This window comes from Aquarana catesbeiana, linkage group LG02 (genome assembly GCF_042186555.1).
Source record: "Aquarana catesbeiana isolate 2022-GZ linkage group LG02, ASM4218655v1, whole genome shotgun sequence".
Taxonomy (NCBI): Eukaryota; Metazoa; Chordata; class Amphibia; order Anura; family Ranidae; genus Aquarana; species Aquarana catesbeiana.
Genome location: NC_133325.1, coordinates 737,179,325 through 737,201,476, shown reverse-complemented (window position 1 = coordinate 737,201,476; position 22,152 = coordinate 737,179,325). Strand labels below are relative to the sequence as shown.

General features: G+C 40.5%; 1 protein-coding gene across 1 annotated transcript in view; it reads right to left on the bottom strand.

Annotated features, from left to right (window-relative positions):
- NCAM2 (neural cell adhesion molecule 2) overlaps positions 1-22,152 on the bottom strand; it is a gene marked incomplete in the record, with an annotated part of 595,102 nt that overhangs the window by 186,570 nt on the left and 386,380 nt on the right.

Below are 22,152 nucleotides of genomic sequence, written 5' to 3'. Positions count from 1 at the left end.
GCAGAGGCTAGTCACCACGTTGTGGTACTTGGTGACAGGGAGAAGTCTGCATTCTACACATTCTATGTATTTAATGTTTGCTAATGTATAGTATTTCTTTCATCATTCCCTAAATACCGTGATTGTAATATGCTGTGAATGTCCCCTTTGTTCTCATGCATGCTTGAAAATGTTAAACTTCCTTTTTTGTCCTTCATGCATATTTGCCTTCACTAACCTCCCCAGCATACTATCCTGGGTCCATACACACCTAGCCTAGTCACTTAACAATGTATTTTGTCAGCTCCATAGTAGTGCTTTACCCTAAACATCCCCTAAAATGTGTACAAATGTCATTTGTGTCCTTAAATTCATGCAGAGTGTCAGAGGCTATTTTTTGGGTCCCAAAATCATTTGGAACCCTCCCTCCCCCAACCGCTAAGTCAACCGATACCAAGCCTCTATCTGCTGACTTTGCCAAACACATACACACTATACCTACCTCTTTTGTGGTCAGATTTCTGTATGAATTCAGCAAAGCATGTAGTGAAAGGGCCTGCCAGAATACTTTAAAATGGTACTGTTTAATGTTTTGTTCTCCTATTTTCTTGATAGGTAATTGCAGAATGTAAAAAAGTGCTTCAATTTGTACAGTCTGTATTAATATTTCTGTATTATGACACTTCTTACCTGTCCAGTGGGCTGCCAATAATGTAAGTAAGGAGGGGCTGGCCAAAGTCATACACATTATTTATGCATTCAGCTCTCAATGAATTGGAGAGGGTTACCTGTCCAAAACATACCCCCCCTCAACTTTTTACAATGGGCCATCAGAGAGGGTGAGGAATCTGATAAGTGGACCATATATTTTTGTCTTTAAATACTCCTTAAAATAAATGTTATACTGATGTTGGCCAAGAATGTTTGTGTTTAATCTGCTTGCAATGTTTATGTGCAAAATTACTAAGTCCTTTTTTCTTGTTTGACTCCACAGTTTCCTTCAACCCCACAGGAATGGCAGGCTGTAGCTTCCCAATTTGCCTAGCGGTGGGACTTTCCCAACTACGGAGGGGCAATTGATGGGAAACACGTCCACATCATGCCACCCCCCAACTCAGGGTCATACTATTATAATTACAAGGGGTTTAATAGTATTGTGATGTTGGTGGTGGTGTCGGCGACATATGATTTTCTCTATGTGGACTTGGGGAAGAATGGCCAGATGTCGGATGGTGGAGTCATCGCCCAGAGTTCTACACATGGCTCCAGAATGGTGGCTTGGGATTGCCACTTGCTGAAAAGAACGCGGAAGGACTCCCATTTGTCTTTGTCAATGATGAAGCGTTTGGGCTGGGTGAACACTTGATGTGGCTGTTCCCGATGAGGACCCTCACCCCGGACCAGAGGGTTTTTAACTACCAGCTAGCCAGAGCCAGAAGAGTGGTGGAGAATGCTTTCGGGATAATGGCCAGCCGGTTCCGCCTATTCCTTATGGCAATCAACATGGCAGAATATAAACTTAACCAAATACTTGCATGCATGCTGCATTGTCCACAACTATTTAAAGAGAAATTCAATGAACTATGTTGCTTCAGTTGGGCATGAGGCCGGACTTAATGAACAAACTCTGATGGCGCTTGAAGCTGGCCGTCCTGGCTTGCCCCCCCAAAGTGCCCGCGAGGTCCGATTTAAATATATGAAGTACTTTGCAGGTAGGGGGGCCATTGATATGCCAGAAAATGTTTAAGAAACATTTTTAAAATATTTTTTTGATTAAAACTGAAATAAGATTTCCTTTAATGTACTGCTTGTGTTTCTTTTAGCTGCCTGCTAGGTTCTCCAATGGGCTTTTCTTTTAGGCCATTTTCTTCAATAGTGCAAACGTAATTTATGTGATACATGAGGTGACAATCTCTTCTTCAGCGAACCATTATTATGTTGTGGGTCTGCTACACACACACCTTGTTTTTGCTGTTAATATATGTAATGCATTACTAATAAAAATATACATCATTTTCAGCACCATGAATGAATTTTGGTGAGTCATGAAAATGGCATGATTGTGGCAAATTATAAAGCACTGTGGGAGTTATTTACTAAAGGAAAATCCACTTTCCACTCCAAGTGTACTGCAAAGTGCACACGAAACTGCACTTGAAACTGCAATGAAAGTGCACTTGTAGTACAAAGTGGATTTGTCTTTAGTAAATAACCCCCATTTCAGTGAAAAACACCAACTTAGTACAAAAAATGATATTGAGCATTGAAAGAAGAAACCACACATTGTTGAGTAGAAAACTTTTTACTCTGTGCACATTCACGTGCGTTAGAAAAGGGTTTTTGAACAAACCAACATATTTTAGAAATAACATTTTTATTTTTGACAGTACAAATAGCATTTTTTGTATTAAAACAGGCATGTTTAAAAACATAAAACAATACACAACACAGGAACTTACAAAGTTCAACTTTGACAAAGTGAAGACAATATCAGACATTAGTATGTCCAAACTGTGTTGATATTGCCTTTATCAGATGGGGTAATGTCACCGCTGTGAAAGCCAAATTTTGAAGATGCACACAAATTGAGAGTCAAAATAGGGATTTCCCTCCTGATCCCATGCCTAATGTCAACATGTGCTAGACCCATCATGGGGGATCAATGGACGTGTTTCGGAGGTGCAACCCCTTCCTCTCATCTACTTTAGTTGCAAGGAAGGGGTTGCACCCCCAAAACGCGTACCTTGATATCCTGTGATGGCAGATAGCACATGTTTTTTAAACAATAAGATTTTATTGATGTTAAAATATAGCATTTTTACAATCATACTAACATTTGTACATGAGTATCATATAGAAATATAACTGTATATAATTGAATTTAACCACTTCAGCCCCGGAAGGTTTTACCCCCTTCCTGACCAGAGCACTTTTTACAATTCGGCACTGCGTCGCTTTAACTGCTAATTGCGCGGTCATGCAATGCTGTACCCAAACGAAATTTGCGTCCTTTTCTTCCCACAAATAGAGCTTTCTTTTGATAGTATTTGATCACCTCTGCCGTTTTTATTTTTTGCGCTATACACGGAAAAAGACCGAAAATTTTGAAAAAAAATGATATTTTCTACTTTTTGTTCTAAAAAAAATCCAATAAACTCAATTTTAGTCATACATTTAGGCCAAAATGTATTCGGCCACATGTCTTTGGTAAAAAAAATGTCAATAAGTGTATATTTATTGGTTTGCGCAAAAGTTATAGCGTCTACAAACTAGGGTACATTTTCTGGAATTTACACAGCCTTTAATTTATGACTGCCTATGTCGTTTCTTGAGGTGCTAAAATGGCAGGGCAGTACAAAACCCCCACAAATGACCCCATTTTGGAAAGTAGACACCCCAAGGAATTTGCTGAGAGGCATGTTGAGCCCATTGAATATTCATTTTTTTTGTCCCAAGTGATTGAACAATGACAAAAAAAAAAAAAAATTACAAAAAGTTGTCACTAAATGATATATTGCTCACACAGGCCATGGGCATATGTGGAATTGCACCCCAAAATACATTTAGCTGCTTCTCCTGAGTATGGGGATACCACATGTGTGGGACTTTTTGGGAGCCTAGCCGCGTACGGGGCCCCGAAAACCAATCACTGCCTTCAGGATTTCTAAGGGCGTACATTTTTGATTTTACTCCTCACTACCTATCACAGTTTTGAAGGCCATAAAATGCCCAGATGACATAAAACCCCCCCAAATGACCCCATTTTGGAAAGTAGACACCCCAAGCTATTTGCTTTGAGGCATGTTGAGTCCATGGAATGTTTTATATTTTGACACAAGTTGCGGGAAAGTGACAAATTTTTTTTTTTTTTTTTTTTTTTTTGCACAAAGTTGTCACTAAATGATATATTGCTCACACAGGCCATGGGCATATGTGGAATTGCACCCCAAAATACATTTAGCTGCTTCTCCTGAGTATGGGGATACCACATGTGTGGGACTTTTTGGGAGCCTAGCCGCGTACGGGGCCCCGAAAACCAAGCACTGCCTTCAGGATTTCTAAGGGCGTACATTTTTGATTTTACTCCTCACTGCCTATCACAGTTTCGGAGGCCATGGAATGCCCAGGTGGCACAAACCCCCCCCAAATGACCCCATTTTGGAAAGTAGACACCCCAAGCTATTTGCTGAGAGGCATGGTGAGTATTTTGCAGCTCTCATTTGTTTTTGAAAATAAAGAAAGACGAGAAAAAAAATTTTTTTTTTTTCTTTTTTCAATTTTCAAAACTTTGTGACAAAAAGTGAGGTCTGCAAAATACTCACTATACCTCTCATCAAATAGCTTGGGGTGTCTACTTTCCAAAATGGGGTCATTTGGGGGGTTTTTTTGCCACCTGGGCATTCCATGGCCTCCGAAACTGTGATAGGCAGTGAAGAGTGAAATCAAAAATTTACGGCCTTAGAAAGCCTGAAGGCGGTGCTTGGTTTTCGGGGTCCCGTACGCGGCTAGGCTCCCAAAAAGTCTCACACATGTGGTATCCCCATACTCAGGAGAAGCAGCAGAATGTATTTTGGGGTGTAATTTCACATATTCCCATGGCATGTTTGAGCAATATATCATTTAGTGACAACTTTGCGCAAAAAAAAATAAAAAAAATAAAAAATTGTCTCTTTCCCGCAACTTGTGTCACAATATAAATTATTCCATGGACTCAACATGACTCTCAGCAAATAGCTTGGGGTGTCTACTTTCCAAAATGGGGTCATTTGGGGGGGTTTTGAACTGTCCTGGCATTTTATGCACAACATCTAGAAGCTTATGTCACACATCATCCACACTTCTAACCACTTGAAGACAAAGCCCTTTCTGACACTTATTGTTTACATAAAAAAATAATTTTTTTTTGCAAGAAAATTACTTTGAACCCCCAAACATTATATATTTTTTTTAAAGCAAATGCCCTACAGATTAAAATGGTGGGTGTTTCATTTTTTTTTTTCACACAGTATTTGCGCAGCGATTTTTCAAACGCATTTTTTGGGGAAAAAACACACTTTTTTACATTTTAATGCACTAAAACACACTATATTGCCCAAATGTTTGATGAAATAAAAAAGATGATCTTAGGCCGAGTACATGGATACCAAACATGACATGCTTTAAAATTGTGCACAAACGTGCAGTGGCGACAAACTAAATACATTTTTAAAAGCCTTTAAAAGCCTTTACAGGTTACCACTTTAGATTTACAGAGGAGGTCTACTGCTAAACTTACTGCCCTCGATCTGACCTTCGCGGCGATACCTCACATGCATGGTGCAATTGCTGTTTACATTTGACGCCAGACCGACGCTTGCGTTCGCCTTAGCGCGAGAGCAGGGGGGACAGGGGTGCTTTTTTTTTTTTTTTTTTTTTTTTTTCTTTATTATTATTATTTTTTTATCTTATTTTTAAACTGTTCCTTTCATTTTTTTTTTTTAATCATTTTTATTGTTATCTCAGGGAATGTAAATATCCCCTATCATAGCAATAGGTAGTGACAGGTACTCTTTTTTGCAAAAATTGGGGTCTATTAGACCCTAGATTTCTCCTCTGCCCTCAAAGCATCTGACCACACCAAGATCGGTGTGATAAAATGCTTTCCCAATTTCCCAATGGCGCTGTTTACATCCGGCGAAATCTAAGTCATAAAATGCTCGTAGCTTCCGGTTTCTTAGGCCATAGAGATGTTTGGAGCCACTCTGGTCTCTGATCAGCTCTATGGTCAGCTGGCTGAATCACCGGCTGCATTTTCAGGTTCCCTGTTGAGACAGGAGAGCCAGAGAAAAACACGGAAGACGTTGGGGGGGAGGGGCATTCCCTCCCACTGCTTGTAAAAGCAGTCTAGAGGCTAATTAGCCGCTAGGATTGCTTTTACATGAAAGCCGACCGCTGGCTGAAAAGAATGATACCAAGATGATACCTAAACCTGCAGGCATCATTCTGGTATAACCACTCAAAGTCGTGAATGGCGTACCTGAAGACAAAAAAATGGTTAACAATAAAGCACAGTAAACGGTAAGGTATAAAAAATTGCATACCTGAAAAGCAAACATGATAAAACATAATAACAATAAAACATTGCAGAATAGAATACAGTAAAAAAGAGCAGAACAATAGAGAGAGAATAGAGAGAGAGAGAACAATAAAACGACAACTATTTTTTTTTATTTTATATTTTTGTATGTGTTTTTTTTTTTTTTTTTTTTACACTTTTTTTTGTAACTAACTTTTATAACTGTAACCGGTTCCAGGTTCGGGTCTCTCAAAATGCGATGGCATCTTGGGAGACCCTGTGAAAGTGTGCCTAGTCTGTGCAATGCTGTACCCTACGCTAATACTCAGCTAGTGAATGGTAGCGTTCAAAACATTCACCAATGCAAAGACCAGGATTGTCAGGACAGGAGGGACAATAATAGCGGGTGTCACGCCTATATCCGCGCTTGCTGCAGACACGACATCTTTTTTGGGGGTTCGTTGGGTAGGGGTACTCGGGAGGACATAAAGAAAATGCCTCTCATGCAGCCGACTGCATTTGGTTGGGGATGTGAATGGGGGAAGTACGGGCGCTGCAGAAGCGGTGGGTTCCCAATTAGGATTGGCGAATGCAGCAGGAAGGGCACTATGGGCACGACGGGCCTGTGTTTGTCTTCTTGGTGGCAGCGGGACACTACTTGTGCTTGCCACCTCACCAGCTTGAACTGCACTTATGGGACTCGCCACGTCACCAAGTGTTACTGCAGTGCTGGTTTGACTACGACCGGGGTGTACTAGGCCGCTGGTGCTTGCCAGTTCACCAAAACGCTACCAAAAAAACTGTTAGCGATCGCAGGGATCAGGCCTGACTCTGCGAACGCTGCAGTTATGCGTTTAGTGTTTTGTAAGTGTCAGTGATCGATCGATACTGCACTTGGGTGGGCTGGGCTGGGCCGGGCGGATGGGCAAAACGCAGGTGCTAGCAGGTATCTGGGCTGATCCCGCTAACACTGCGTTTGTGGGAACCCTAAACTGCTGGGGACGCTAGTATAGATCTGATCGGATCAGATATTGATCCGATCAGATACTATACCACTAAGGGAGGCGTATGCTGCGTGCGTGGGTGTTAGCGGTACTGGCGCTAACCTGACACTGCTTGGGGCTGGTGCTTGCCAGTTCACCAAAACGCTACCAAAAAAACTGTTAGCGATCGCAGGGATCAGGCCTGACTCTGCGAACGCTGCAGTTATGCGTTTAGTGTTTTGTAAGTGACAGTGATCGATCGATACTGCACTTGGGTGGGCCGGGCAGAGGGGCAAAACGCAGGTGCTAGCGGGTATCTGGGCTGATCCCGCTAACACTGCGTTTTTGGGAACCCTAAACTGCTGGGGATGCTAGTATAGATCTGATCGGATCAGATAGTGATCCGTACAGATACTATACCACTAAGGGAGGCGTATGCTGCGTGCGTGGGTGTTAGCGGTACTGGCGCTAATCTGACGCTGCCTGGGGCGACGCATATCACCGCCGGGCGATCAGGGGGCTAAACTTTTATTCGGTAATAAACGGCGGGTGCCCTGACACTATAAAAAATAAACAAACTAACCAGCGTCACCCGTAACAGTTATACGGTGATCAGTGGTGAAAGGGTTAACTAGGGGGCAATCAAGGGGTTAAAACATTTATTAGGTAGTATATGGGGGTCCCTGTCGCTATAAAACGCTGACGGCAAACCTAAATATTTACCTCACTAACTAGCGTCACCAGCGACACTAATACAGCGATCAGAAAAATGATCGCTTAGTGACACTGGTGACAGGGGGTGATCAAGGGGTTAAAACTTTATTAGGGGGGGTTAGGGGGGTATCCTAGACCTAAAGGGGGCCTAACACTCACTGCCCTAACACTGTAACTGTCACAAACTGACACTATGCAGTAATCAGAAAAAAAAAAAAAAAATACTGCTAATGTCAGTTTGTGACAGGGGGGGGGTGATTGGGGGGGGATCGGGGGGCGATCGGGGGGGGATCGGGGGTGTAAGGTATGCCTGGCATGTTCTACTGTGTGTGTTTGTGTTGTGTGCACTTACATGTCTTCTCTCCTCGGCGCTGGACGGAAACTGCCAGACCGAGGAGAGATGACATCACATCCTCTGCCTGTGTGAAACTACACACAGGCAGAGGAGGATTCCCATTGGCTGGGAGCGATCGCGAGGGGGGGGCCACGATCGGATGGTCTCCCCCTCGCCTCCCGACGCTCCCAGTCAGATGCCGACCGCCGCTGGCACCGGGGGGGGGTCCGATCGGACCCCCCGCCCGCGGGAGGCAGATCACGTATATATACGTGATTCTGCCTGCCCGTGCCACTCTGCCGACGTATATCTACGTTAGGCGGTCGGCAAGTGGTTAATGATAGAGTATTTTACTAGCGAAACCAACAAGATGGCTTTGTAATCAGGCTATCTTTACATCAGTTGTTTATTTGAAATACTCTGAATTTATGTATCAAAATCTATTATTTAATTCAAGAAAAAAATAAATTCAAGGGTCTCTAAAAATACCCTTCTAAATATATATAGTAACAGAAATGAAAAGTAAAGAGAGGAAAAGAAGAATAAATAAAATATAAGAGAGATGTAATTATTCACATTTCTTTGTGTTAAGAGGTATATCCCTATGTGAAAGTGGTATAAGAATCAGAAAATTTAAAGATGATCCACGGCTGCCATATTTTAATAAATTGTTCTGTATTCCCTTGTGCTGTTGCCCTGATCTCCTCCATATCTTTGAGGAGATGTATCTCTTCCAACCATTCTTTAATTGTAGGTGCGGCGGTGTCTCTCCAGTGTCTTGGTATTACTGTTTTTTCTGCTGTGATTAAGAATCTGGTCAGGGAGTTTTTGTAACTTTTTAGGGTGCAATTGGTAATATTTATAAGACAGCAAGCAGCGTCTAAATGAATTTTCGTTTTTGTGATGTGTTTTATGATCTTGATTACTTGGTTCCAAAAGGGTTTAATCAAATCACATTCCCACCAGATCTGGTATAGAGTGCCTTCTTCCCGATTGCAGCACCAGCAATGTCCAGGTATTGTCGGAAACCATTTGTGTAATTTATTTGGTGTAATATACCAATTTGTTAGGATTTTTAATGAAGTTTCCTGTAATCTCACACTGATTGAAACACTTGTGTGCGAACACACTTGTGCTTGTAGCCATTGGTCTTTTGTAATGGGTTTGTTCAGGGTTGATTCCCAGAAAGTTTTGTGTCTGTTAGATTCCTGTAAATCACTGGACTGCAACCAAGTATATGTTAATGAAATGTTCTTAGTGGTCGTACTAGCCAAAAAACATACAGTTTCGAAGGGTGTTAAGGGTCTAAAGAAATGTTTTTGTCTCTGAGTGTTCATGATGAAGTCATGTATTTGTTGGTATTCCTTGAAATGTAGTGGTGTTTGTCCGATTTATTTTTGTAGATCCGCTTGAGACTTGATTTTGTTGTTCTTTAAATAATGTGCGACTAGAAGTGGTGTGTTTTCTGTTGTAAAGTGATTGGATGGAACCAACCATTCCTGAGGGGAAGTCAGAGTTAGTTGCCAGTTGAGTTAGTGGCCCTAGTGAAGAGGTAAATAAATGTCTCTGATTAATTGTTTGTAGGGTTTTTAATGTTGCCCCTATGAGAGGATGTTGTTTTAATTGTTTCGGACACAGGTTCCAAGGAATCCATGGAGCATATGATATCGGAATAGGTCCTATGTTATTTTCGAGTCCCACCCAATCTTTATTCTCTTTGTGGCATGTCCAATCTATGATTCTAGTTATTTGTGTAGCTAGGTAATCATTTTTAAAATTAGGAAAACCCATGCCTCCATTTTGTTTGTTCATAGTAAGTAAATTTAGACTGATTCTAGGTTTTTTGGAGTTCCAAAGGAATTTTCTTAGCAGGCAGTGTAGGGATTTAAAGAAGCTTGAAGGTAATATTATGGGTACTGTTTGGAAGAAGTATAGTATTCTGGGCAAAACTGTCATTTTAATTATAGCTGCCCTACCAAACCACGAGAAGTACTTCATTGTCCATTTTTCTAAATCTTTGATGATATTTTTTAAAGTGGTTGAAAATTGGCTTTATACATGGAATCCAACTTTGGGGTTAATTGTATTCCCAGGTAAGTGAGGGATGTTGTTTCCTATTTAAATTTGCAGTTGTTTTTTGTGTTATTTAATGTAGCCTCCCTAAGTGTTAGGTTCAGTGCTTCAGATTTGTTGTAATTTATTTTGAAGTTTGATATATAGCTATATTGGGAAAATACATTACATAGGTTGGGCATGGTAATGTGTGGTTGGGATATGAAGAATAGTGAATCATCAGCGTAAGCTGCACATTTATATATTTTGTTTTTGACATTGAAACCATGAATGTCAGGTATTTTATTTATAATGCGAATTAGTGGTTCCAGGGTGAGAATAAATAGTAGGGGTGATAATGGACATCCCTGTCTTGTCCCATTTTGAATTATTACTTAATATTCCATTTAGTTTAATTTGGGCTGTTGGATTGTAGTATAAGGCCTTTATCCAAGCTAACATATGTGATTTTAAACCTATATGGAAACATACGGCAAATAAGAAGTCCCACAACACACCGTTGAAGGCCTTCTCTGCATCGATTGATAATAACATGCCTTCGGGTTTATCTATGTGTATTTAATGTATGAGATTCATGGCTTTAATTACATTATCTTTGGCCTCTCTGCCAGGCATGAATCCCACTTGTTCAGGTCCTATTAATTGATTCAGTAATGGTCTTAGTCGGTTTGCTAATATTTTCGTATGAATTTTTAGATCAAGGTTAAGTAGGGATATCAGTCTGTAATTGGCACAGTCTGTTGGATCTTTATTTAGTTTGGGCGGTACTGTTACATGTGCTCTCAGAAAGTCTTCAGAGATGTCATGTGGGTTTTTTAGGGAGTTCAATGTTTTGAGAAGATGTGGTATCAAAATGTTGGAGAAGGTCTTGTAATAATGGGCTGTGAGGCCTTCTGGTCCGGGGCTTTTCCCTGATTTGAGGGATTTAATGGCTTCAATCATTTCTTGTTCTGTTATCAGTTCTTCTAATGTTTGTGTGTCTATGTCTTTCAGAATGGGGAGGCCACTGTCTGCAAGGAATTTGTAAATTATTTCTTTTCTTGATCCTATAAGGTCTTTGGGTTTATGTGTAGAAGGTAAGTTGTATAGGTCTGTATGGAATCCTGGAAACTTTGGGCAATCTTTTGAGTATCATTAGTAATTTGATTTTGTTTGGTCTTAATAGCCAATATGTTTGTAGATAATAAGGTTTCCTTCAATGCTTTTGCTTACAATTTACCTGATTTGTCTCCATGTTCATAAAAGAACCCCTTCTGCGCAAAAAAGGATCCTTTGGGCTTTGAGGTTCAGGATGGAATTTAGTTTTTTCCTTAATTCAAGTAGAGTTGTGGCTGCTTCAATCACTAAAGATTGTTTATGTTTGGTTTCCATATCTCTTATGGCCTGTGTTAAAGCCATGAGTTCCTTTTCTGCTTCTCTCTCTTACAGCCCCCAACCTGATAAATTCCCCTCAGACCACGCATTTGTGAGCTTCCCATATGTTCATAGGTAATATGTCTTCTGACTCGTTTTCTTTAAAGTAATATTTAATTGTTTCTGATATTTTGTTTGTGTCTGCCAAATCAGTAAGCAGAGAGGGATTTAACCTCCAATTTGTAGTTCTGGGTCTTCTAGCCTTTTTATGTAGAGTCATCGATATGGGTGCGTGGTCCGAGAAGGTCTTTATTCCAATCTTAGCTGATTTTAGGAGGGGTAAGTCTCTTTGTGAGATAAAAATATAATCAATACGTGTAAATTTGTTATGTAATGTTGAAAAATATGTAAAATCCCTCCCTGTTGGATTACATATACGCCACGAGTCTATTAATGTGAGAGAGGCAAGGAGTGTTTTGATTTTTCTTAATTTTTTTATATGGCACACTAGATTTGCCATCTGAAGTGTCCTGTAGGGGATTCAGTGCTAGGTTGAAGTCCCCTCCAAATACAATACAGCCTGTCGCAAAGCTTTTTAGTTCATTGATTACTCGTTGGCAAAATGTGATTTGCGCAGAGTTAGGAAAGTACACGTTGGCCAACGTAATTGGAGTCCCTGCCCAACTTCCTTTGAGGAAGATATATCTTCCTTCTGTGTCTGTCAGTTGTTATGAGATAACAATCTCTGAATTCTTATGTAATAGAATGGAAACTCGTTTGGATTTGGATATGGAATTGGTTGCATGGAACACTTGTGTGTATTGTTTGTCGTGTAGTTTGGGGATGTTACCTGTCTTGAAATGAGTCTCCTGGAGAAACACCACCGCTGGTTTAGCTTTATGTAGTTCTCAAAGTAACAATATTCTTTTTTCGGGTATGTTCAAGCCACTGACGTTGTGAGATATTACAAAAGAATGATTATTGATCATTGTATATGACATTTTGATATATTATAGGTTATTGCCTATTTGTTTGTGAAACAACCGTGGATATTCCAATGTCGGATCAAATTATATAAATAAAAGTAGAAAGAAAAAAAAAAAGTGAAAAAGAGATAGCACATGTTGACACACTGTGTGCATCTTCAAAATTTGGCTTTCTAAAAAATATTTAAAATGTGTGAAAAAAATAAAAATATAAACAAACTAGAAGAATTTTGGGGTGTGTTTGATTCTGCCTAAAACATCAATGATGTTTTTGAGTCTTTTTTCCACATCATTGATGTCTTCCTTGATCTTCTGTAAATCACAATTGCATCCCATGATCTCCCCGATGAGGACTTGTGCACTTGCACTTGTGAAATTATATTCTTCTTCCACAACATCCACATCACCTAAAATAAAATAAAAAACACACCATGTATTATAAATATGCAGGCATACATCTATTACCTGAAGCTGTGGTCTCAGGCACTCACCTGTTGTGGTCACTATTTCGCCCACTTCATAAACCTCTCCTTCCTCCACATCTTCTGGTTGTGGTGTGGGGATTTCCTTTTCTTTAGGAGGTGGGGGTCCCTGGTGTCCTCAGATGTCCCGAGTCTTTTCTCCCCTATGTGATTAAAAAAAAGGTATACTTAGCACACAGATATTTGATGCGAGAAATAGTAATATGAAACATTGTCATACAATTGTCTTTTTTGGCAGAGTTCCAAGCTGAAGACATTATTTTTTTCCCTTTATAAAGCTCGAATACTTACCTTTTTTTTACAATTTTCACACATGGAGACAACCCTAGTATCCACTGGAGCACCTGTGTGGGACACCCTAAAAAGGGTGTTCTGGTGTCCCACACTAGTGCTCCTGCATCCAGATGTGTAAACAGCTGCTGAGTGTCCTCTCCTTACACTGAATCAAGTTTGCATTTCATTATAGTTACAAACTTCTTTTAAGACAAATAGGCATGAACAAATGTAGTTAACCTGCATCTGCCAAAAACATTGTATTAGTGGTCGAACAAACAATGTTTACTATGAACAATTACTGTGCCCATGAACCTGAAACTTGCCATTTTAAACTGTACAACAGTAAAGAAAAGCACATGGAGCAGCACAAATGTAATAATAACAATAGGAACACACAACAAAATACTTACTTTTTTGAAGAACTCTCTTGATCTTTCTGTACTGATCCTGCTCCCTCAATTTGAGGTCTGACCATCGTTTCCTCAATTGATCCTTGGATCGTCGTACCCCAAAATTCCTGTGCAGACTTTTCACAACTTTAGTCATGATCTTGGCCTTTCTCAAATTTGGGTTTGGGTAAGGTCCATGCTTCCCATCATAGTCTACCCTCTTCAAGATGTCCACCATCTCCACCATCTCTATAAAGGACATATTTGAGGCCTTAAATCTCCTCGGGATGTTTGTGGCTCCGGCCTTTCATCATTGCTGCCGCTGCTGTCTGCATGCACTTGCTCTTTCTCCACCATGTGCTCTCCCAGTGCGCCGAAAGACAAAGGGCGGGGAATAGACTAAAAAGATTGTCAGGGGCGGGCGGAGTTTTACACATGCGCAGTGTATATAAAGCGTAACACACGTGCATCGTACGTACGATCTGTGATCGGAGGAAGGAGTAGAGGAAGCGCCGATTGTTCTAACGAAGGTACAAGTTTAAATTGGTGCATCAGTGGCCTATACTGCTTCTAGATTGAGGCCTATATTGGGACAAGATTAGGAGAGTTTAGCCTGACATTAGGGTTTGTCTTGTGTTGTGTGTCCAGAGAAAATGGATGGCTTCAATGATCACAACTTCCTCCCCCTATTCATAGACAAGAACAGGGAGCTGCCCTGTCTGTGGCAGGTGAAACATCAGCATTATAATCATAAACAAAAGAGGCAGGCAGCGCTGGAGAAACTGCTGGAGTTGGTGAAGCAGCAGATCCCCACGGCAACCATCCCCTATTTGAAGGCAAAAATTGGTGGGCTGAGGAGCACTTATAATATCGAGCACAATAAGGTCCAGGATTCCATGAGATCAGGTGCTGCAGCAGATGCCATTTATGTCGCCAGGCTGTGGTACTATGACAGACTGCATTTTCTGTCAGACCAGACTGAATCAGGCAATCACTCTCAACCCTTCCTTCCACTCTTCCTTCCACGCTTCCTTCCATCCCAGCTGTGGCTCCCGACGTCTAACCTGGGCCTTCCAGCCAGGAAGATCTGAAGGAGCCAAGCTTGAGCCAGGTATAGCATATTGTTCTACATATTTCTTGATGTAAAATGAATGATGTTAACTAGATGTTATTATTGATCACTAGTTGCTATTGATATGTAAGAGGACTCCAGTCGCAACCTGGGAAGCTCTGGTGAACTCCATGCCCAAAGGGGTTAAGGAAATTCTGGGAAATAATGGTGGCCACACAAAATATTGACACTTTAGGCCCATTTTGGACATTTTCACTTAGGGGTGTACTCACTTTTGTTGCCAGCGGTTTAGACATTAATGGCTGTTTGTTAAGTTATTTTGAGGGGACAGCAAATTTACACTGTTATACAAGCTGTACACTCACTACTTTACATTGTAGCAAAGTGACATTTCTTCAGTGTTGTCACATGAAAAAATATAATAAGATATTAACAAAAATGTGAGGGGTGTACTCACTTTTGTGAGATATTGTATGTGGCCAGAACTGCCAGCCCTGGATGCAATCTTTCTGCATCTAAAGACAGTCAAAAGCCCTAACTGCATGTAAGTAACATGCAAACAGTGGCATTGTCGGCCATTGATTTGCATGGTGTACAAATCTTGTCATGTGGCTGCTGGCAAACTGTTCATACACAACATCTGCATGTTTCTCCACCACAGATTCTTGCCAGCAGAGAAGCTAATCACCCATATGAATGAGCTCTGAGCATGAGTAAATACACAAGGGGAGTTTTTCTTACTGAAACATGCAATATTTAGGTTCTCTTTGCTTTCGGCACGTGTGGGGTCATCATGCCAAGGTGAAAAGAGCTCTCTAAGGCCCTCAGAAAGTAGATATATCCCTAAATTTACCACCACTTCAAATCCATGAAATTACAATGAAGGATTCTAGATTAGGTGTCAATAATTAAAAAGTCACAGATCTGCAGTAAGCACTTGCAACAGGTGTTGTCAAAGTGAATGGGTAACAGAGGGTTATAGAGTCAGCAATAGTAATAGCAGTGAAAATATAACCATAACAAGTAATCACGGGGTAAGTGATTGGGAGATTCAAAGACAAAGCCCGGAGAAACAAGGGGTGAAAACAATGTGTACGCATACAGCACTAAGAGGAGTATACACAAATGCCAGGAGCCTAGCTAACAAAATAGTAGATCTAGAGCTGCTATTTCACGAGGAGGACTTAGACTTTGTTGCAATAACTGAAACTTGGCTTGACAGCTCACACAATTGGCTGGCAAATATACAGGGGTATTCCTTGTATCAGAAAGGACAGGGAAGGTAGAAGAGGGGAGGAGTGTGCTTATATGTCAAAAGTAATGTAAGGGTGGTAGAGAGGAGCGACATTATGTGTGGGACTAGGGGGAGGTGGAATCAATATGGGTAGAACTTCAAAGAGGGGAGGTGAGTGGAAAATTAATAGTGGGGGTATGCTATAGGCCACCAAACATGAAGGAGGAGGAGCTGGAATTACTATCCCAGTTAGAAATGGCAGGGAAACAGGGAAGGGTAATCATAATGGGGGACTTCAATTATCCCGATATCGACTGGGCAGAGGGTACAGCTCACTCACTAAAGGCCCGTCATTGTTTTAAAGGACAACTTCATGTCCCAAATGGTGGATTCACCAACTAAAAAGAATGCCCTGTTAGATCTATCAATTACGAACGATCCAAATCTGATCTCAGATGTGGAGATATGTGACAGTTTGGGATCTAGCAATCATAGGATGATTGCGTTTACCATAAATCATTGGAAAAGAAGGCATATTGGTGGTACAAAACATTAATTGCGACCAAATTCTGGGGTAATTAAACACAGAAAAGAAATGGGAATGCTTTAGGAGCATATTAAATAAAGGTATCAAGCAGTGCATTCCAATGAGCAATAAATATAGAAAAGCAAAAATTAAACCCGGGTGGTTAAAGCGTCGTTCCACCCAAATTTTGAACATTATCTCTATGCATTCTCTTCCTTGCCTAGATACTGACATGCTGTGTAAAAAAATTTAAATCGCCGTAATTACCTTTTTTTTCTAATCTTCTTAGCACTTCCTGGTTTTCCTCCCATGGGAGTAGGCATGTTTCTAGCCTCTCCCAGACCTCCCACAGTCCCCTGGGAGCTAGTCTCAGGCTTCCCAGCATGCATTGTGCAACAGCATCATCACAACATCTCGGTGAATGCTGGGAGCACAGCATTCACCGCATCCAGGAAATACATGCTTGTGGGCTTCAAATGCCCACAATGAAGATGGAAACAGCCTTCAGTGAATTTTATAAGTTATTCTTTACAACGAAATCAGACACAGGCAGACTTATTACACAGAACATGTGAGTAGATAATCATGAGAAGAAAAGTTTGTGAATGAACTCCAAAAAAAAAAAAAACGATAGATAGGTGGACCCCCGCTTTAAACCATAATGCGAGTAGCCTCATCAAGGAGAAAAGTATGGTCTTTAAAAAATATAAAGGGAATGGGTCAACACCAGCATTCCTGCACTACAAGGAATGCAACAAGAAATGTAAAATCGCAATCAAGGTGGCTAAAAAAGATTACAAGAGACACATAGCTAAAGAAAGTAAAAATAACCCAAAAAAGTTTTTTAAATATATTAACAGTAAAAAGACAAAAACAGAGCACATTGCACACTTAAAAGATGAGGATGGGAGGATGGTTACAGATGACACAAAAAAGGCAACTTTACTAAATGCTTTCTTCTCCACAGTTTTTATGCAAGAAAAAGAAGGGTTTACCGACAGCGACTGTAGTATTAGTGGCACAACATAAGACATACCCACGTGGCTAACAGAGGCCAGAGTCAAAGATAGACTTGGTAAGCTCAACACAAATAAATCACTGGGACCAGATGGCTTACACCCGTGAGTCCTCAGAGAACTCAGTCAAGTTATAGCCAGACCATTGTTCCTGATCTTTGTGGACAGCATAATGACATGATTGGTACCAGCTGATTGGAGAAAAGCCAAAGTGGTACCAATATTCAAAAAAGGACACAGACATATTCCTGGAAATTATATGCCAGTCAGCCTAACATCAGTAGTGGGTAAATTATTGGAGGGGATTATTAGGGACTGAATCCAAAGTTTTACTGAGGAGAAGATTATCATTAGTGGTAATCAGCATGGGTTTATGAGGGGGACGTTCCTGCCAGACCAATCTGCTAACATTCTACGAGGAAGTGAGCAGCCATCTAGATATGGGGAGGGCTGTGGATGTTGTGTATCTGGACTTTGCAAAAGCATTTTATACAGTCCCCCATAAACATTTAATTTACAAGCTAAGGTCTGCAGTCTTAGACCATAGGGTTTGTGCATGGGAAAAAAAATTGGTTACAGGGATGGGTCCAAAGGGTAGTGATAAATAACATGTACTCAGACTGCACTGGAGTAGTGAGTGGGGTACCCCAAGGTTCTGTCTTGGGACCAATTCTATTCAACATATTCATAAACGACATAAAGGATGGGATACATAGTTCAGTCTTAATTTTTGCGGATGACACAAAGTTAATCAGAGTAATAAACTTTCATCAGGACATGGACATTTTGCAGAATGACCTGAATAAAATAAAGGAGTGGGCAGACAAATGGCAAATGAGGTTTAATGTTGAGAAATGTAAAATAATGCAATTGGGGTCATAAAACATAAATGTAAAATATTCAATAGGTGGCGTACAGCTGGGGGAGTCAAGGAAGGAGAAGGATCTAGGGATACTAGTATATGACAGGTTGTGCAACAGCATGCAGTGCCAAGCTGCAGCTGCCAAAGCCGGCAGAATATTAACGTGCATAAAAAAGGGGATATACTCCAAGGACAAAAACATAATTCTGCCACTTTATAACACTCTGGTTAGACCTCATCTGAAGTTTTCAGTCCAGCTCTGGTCACCAGTCCTCCAAAGGGATGTGCTGGAGCTGGAGAGAGTCCAAAGAAGGGCAATGAAACTAATAAGGGGACTGGAGGATCTCAATTATGAGGAACGGCTGCAAACACTAAATTTATTCTCGCTGGAGAAAAGACGCTTGAGAGGAGATATGATAGCGATCTACAAATATCTCAATGGGGATCCCAGCATAGGATATAAGCTATTCAGTCACAGGGAGTGTAAAAGGACATGAGGCCACACAATGAGACTGGAGAAGAAGCGGTTTAACCTTAAACTGCGTAGGGTGTTCTTCACTGTTAGGGCAATAAGGATATGGAACTCTCTCCCACACTTGCTGTTGGCTGCAGGGAGTATGGATATCTTTAAAAGACTTTTATGTATACATCTTAAAGGACACAACATACAGGGATATGAGAAAGCATTATCGACACTGATACGTATGCACCCACACAGGTTGCACTGGGTGGACTATTGTCTTTTTTCAGCCTTACCTACCATGTAACTATGTAACTATGAAGTCTGTGCTGTCAGAACTGTAAGAACTCTGTAAGAACATTAGTGAAAGACTAAAATTTGCCAATTAACAGGTAGACAAAGATTGGGCTTTCTGGAACAATATGCTGTGGCCTGATAAATCAAATATAGTTTTCTGGCCACATTAACAGTAGATATGTTTGCCACACAGGGATTTCAGAAAAACCTGATATCAACAGTGAGGCAAAGCAGTGTAAATGTTATGGTTTTAGGTTTCTTTGCTGCTTCAGGGCCTGAACAAGTTGCAGTCATAAAATCAGTTATAAATTCTGCATCATATCAAAGTGTGCTTTATGAGAATGTAATGCCATCTTTTCAAACTGTAGTTGAAGTTGAACCAGAAATGGATGTTTCAACATAATAATAATCTGAAGCACACTAGCAAATACACAATGAAATTGTAAAAAGGGAGGGTTATGGACTGACCTAGTCAAAGCATTGGTTTGAAGCCCATGGAAATATTGTGCTGAGATTTGAAACAGGTAGTTCATGAAAGGACATCCACAAACATAAGTGAAGGACTTGTGTAAGAAGATATAGTCAAAATGTTACTGGGTCAATGTCAGAAACTAATGGGCAGTTGTGTAAAAGAAGTAATTTCTGCTAAATGGTGTGACACCATCCTATGAGTATACTTACTTTTTCACATTACTGTAGTCCCTATTTTTTATTGTGTGTGTAAAATTATACTAAATTCATGTCAGTATTTTCAAGTTCCAACAGTTTTATGCTGACAATGCTAAAGCATGGCAGCAAATCCCATAGTAAGATTGTCAGCCCATTGTGCTTGCTTTCACAATGGGACTACAGAATTATGTGTCAATGACTGCCATGATTTATAGGACTTACACACCCCTCTTCCTGTTCTAAATTGTTTTACTGACAATGGCTCCTGTCTAGAGTTATGCTGTCAGAAAGCAACAGAGCAGCATTTTCTTATTGGCCAGATCCTGCAGCTTAAATCATGCCCCTCCCCAGGCTAGGCATGCTTGGTTATTCCCAGTCCTATGACTAGTGATGAAATAAATATAATCAAGCATTTAAGGAACTTTTTTTTGGCCTCAATACTGACAAATTGTCATCTGATGATCTCATCTATCATCTCGTCATCATATGACCCATTGTACATGAAAAGGTAGGCTAACTAGCCTTGGACAGGCCATACAGCATAAAGTTGACCTTTATAAGTATTGAGATATAAGGATTATGTGGGGGAAATTGTTGCAGAGATGAGAAAGGGCTTTGTGAATTCCTGATTTAAAGTGCACTCATCCTTTTTTTTTATTTGAACGTGTATCTGGTATTATAGGAGGATAACATCAGGAGTAAATAGGGAAATGTAGCCTCCAAGGGGTTTTAATGCAGCAAGATATCAAGATCGAAGTATAGGAATTATATGAAAATCTTTATTGGAAAGAAGTTACAACAATGTGTTGCTATTAAAATATGGGCTCTGGTTTAGGGACACAGTACACATTCCACGATACAGCAATGCAACCATATAAATAAATATGAAACCCCCTAATGCGTTTCGACCTATTCAGTTGCGGTCTTCTTCTGGGGATGGTTTGCTCTAAAAGAATACATTTAACATAAGTTTTCAGAAGACATTTTACATCGAGCACTAAATTTCATGTTCACAATGATGTTATATTTACCGCTGAAAAATGGAATATAGGACCTCATAACCAGAAATTTTAAAATGTGTTGAATGATCCCGTGGACTCCATGATTGTCCTTGCCTCTCCAAGAATGGGATTCAGCCCAAAAGGGCTTTCAAGAAACCACACTTTTTAACACCCTCAGAGGAAAAGGAAGGACAGCACCTGCATCAGATTCCCGAATAATAACAATATATCAAAGGGAGATTAAAATAATTAAACTCTTGGTACTCTAAATGTATGACAAAATTATTATTAAGGTATGCATCTGCTGTAAATCTTATCAATATGTGTACTCATTGCAATGATATTTATGTCCTATAATAATATAATAAGGGATAGTCCCTTGAATAATGACATTAGCAAAATTAGTTCTGTGTAAACTGTGTATAGGGGGCTAGACTGGGTAGTAGTGAAGAAAATTATGATCTATGCTGAAGAAAATGCATAGTTTAAATGTAATTGATAGTGACACACCGCTATGTACTATATATATAGAAACAACAACAATTTTAAGTGAATGATGTTGACCCACTAAACATTGGCAGGAATATAACCACCTCTGTGCAAAACAATCAAACCATAAGGGTGAGGAGAAAAGGAGAAAGTAACATAATTTACCTTAAATAACTAATGTGAATCATCAATATTGGTGAGGTGTAATATCTGACTGCAAATATGCATAAAAGGTAAGGGCTCTATAAACAAGGGAGAGAGCCAAACAATAGTATTAAATATAGTTTTAAATTGAGTACACTATAATGGTTACAGCCTAAACAACCCGTGATAATTAAGGCAAAGGGCCGGTTGGTCCTGCATAAGAGATGCTATACTTACATTGAGCCATGTATTTATAATGAACGTCCATCCAGGTCATGCAAGGGATCACACATTGATCCCTATGCAGCCCAGTATTTATATAGTGCCTCCTATAATTATAGAGGATTGGGTAATTGGATACAGGAGCCACCTTCCTCCTCTCAAGATAGCGGTGTCCTGGCCGCAATGTGGGCAGCCACTGCGTGGTTCCTTCGGGATCCTGGAAGGCGATAGCCCCAACAGCTGTCGTCACCTCCACCGCAAAACGCGTGACGTCATGTCATTGTGCGCATGCAGGAATGAATCGCGCATGCGCGGCTTTCTGCAAAACGTCCGGAGATGATTAAAGGACTCCGCCAGCAAGGTAGTGCTCAACCTGGCGGCCGACAAAAGTACGGTCGCCATAGAAGCATGCGAGGTGGAATGCTGACGCAGTCCCCCTACCTTGCCGGGAAGCCAAGAGGGGCTAAAGACCATCCAGGGGAGGCCAACGGACAGACCACAACTCCACTGCAATCTACAACAAAACAAATCATAAA